The following is a 1,500-nucleotide window of genomic DNA, read 5'->3' on the forward strand; positions in this document are numbered from 1 at the left end:
AAATCTCATACCACACGTGTATAGCAACAAAAAATTCGAACGTTAACATTTCGTTCAAAACTGCTTTGCTGTCGCTTAGAGTTTTCGAATCGTCCTTTGTTTTTTTTTCAAGTTATTCACACATTCGATAACATTATCAAATTGTAACAGTATAGCTTTTACTACTCTAATTCTACTATCCCACAGTATCTCTGAAAGAGGTTTTAGTATTAGTTTTAATTTAGTTTTTGTAAGTTCCTAACGCTTACTTGACTTGGAAGAGTACATAGATTTTATTAATAAAGTCGAAAATTTTTTTAGCTGCTGTAGAAGAATTGGCTGCATCTATTAAAGGTTAATTCCAGCTATGACAGCCGCGCAGTGTGAAGAATGCTCTTGGATCAATGTTGAGTATTCTTGTTCCGGCACCTTTATTAATGCCTATTATATTGGCACCAATTATCATATCCCTGTCCTCGACAATTTTGTATATCCAGACCATTTCTCTCAAGTTTTTGTAATATGGAGTTTGCTAAATACTGCAGTTTCCGTAACGGCGGTAAAACCAACAAAGTGTTCCTCCATCGCTCCAGTTGAGAAATTTGCAAAATCTTAATATTTAATGACATTTGTTCAATACGACTTGCATATCTGGTGCAATCGAGCAAAAAGGAATTCTGCTTGTTTAACTTTGTGTGTAATTTCATCAATAACTCTTTCAGACATTTTGAAATTGTTTTACTAATAATTTGTCGCGTGTCACGTGCTATTATGGAATAAAAATGGAATAGAATGAGACAATCGAATTTTTTATAGATCTAGAATCGAATATAAACATTCCTTGTTGATAATAAAGTTAACGATAGGTTACGCCTCAGAGGTGGTAAACAATAATAAACAATATTTAAAAATGCTTTTATATGTTATCAGAAACAGTTAGAATAAAAAAGATTGTTGAAGTAATATAATACCGATGATAAAACCGGCAAATAAACATATTTTCGTCGAGCGAAGCAAAATAAGATATATAAAAATATCATCAATTATAATTAAGATACAATATTTAATTTTTTTAGTATATTTTTGCGATGTCCCTTCAAGTGCGAGGCCGACGAAAGTTGCCGACACCTAACGCCGCCACTGTGTTCAAGCAAAGATTAGTAAGATTTATTAATTATTAATTTATATAGCCCGGTTAGCTCAGTCGGTAGAGCATCAGACTTTTAATCTGAGGGTCGCGGGTTCGAGTCCCTCATCGGGCGCTTAATTTTATGAAGAAAACGTTATAGTCAATTATTTTGCAGTCGTTTTTCAAAACGCCTATAAGTAAAAAAAAGTTTGACTTTTATGACAAAATAAGCTAACTTAGAAGCCTAAAAAACGCTATTGAATAAATATTTTTGAGGATTTATTATTATATTAAATTACTTTATATTAAAGTTTCTTTATAAAATTACGATCAGTAAAACAACATAGCTTTTAAAGTTGTTTGTCTCAAGTACTAGCTACTAGATAGTATGT

At 31.7% G+C, this 1,500-nt stretch overlaps 1 non-coding gene across 1 annotated transcript; it reads left to right on the forward strand.

The window, feature by feature from the left end:
• Positions 1 to 1,168: 1,168 nt before the first annotated feature.
• On the forward strand, positions 1,169 to 1,241 carry trnak-uuu (transfer RNA lysine (anticodon UUU)). Its single transcript has one exon. It is a non-coding gene; the product is annotated as a tRNA-Lys (tRNA).
• Positions 1,242 to 1,500: the final 259 nt, after the last annotated feature.

The sequence above is a fragment of the Hydra vulgaris genome, chromosome 01 (genome assembly GCF_038396675.1).
Source record: "Hydra vulgaris chromosome 01, alternate assembly HydraT2T_AEP".
In the NCBI taxonomy this organism is placed as follows: domain Eukaryota; kingdom Metazoa; phylum Cnidaria; class Hydrozoa; order Anthoathecata; family Hydridae; genus Hydra; species Hydra vulgaris.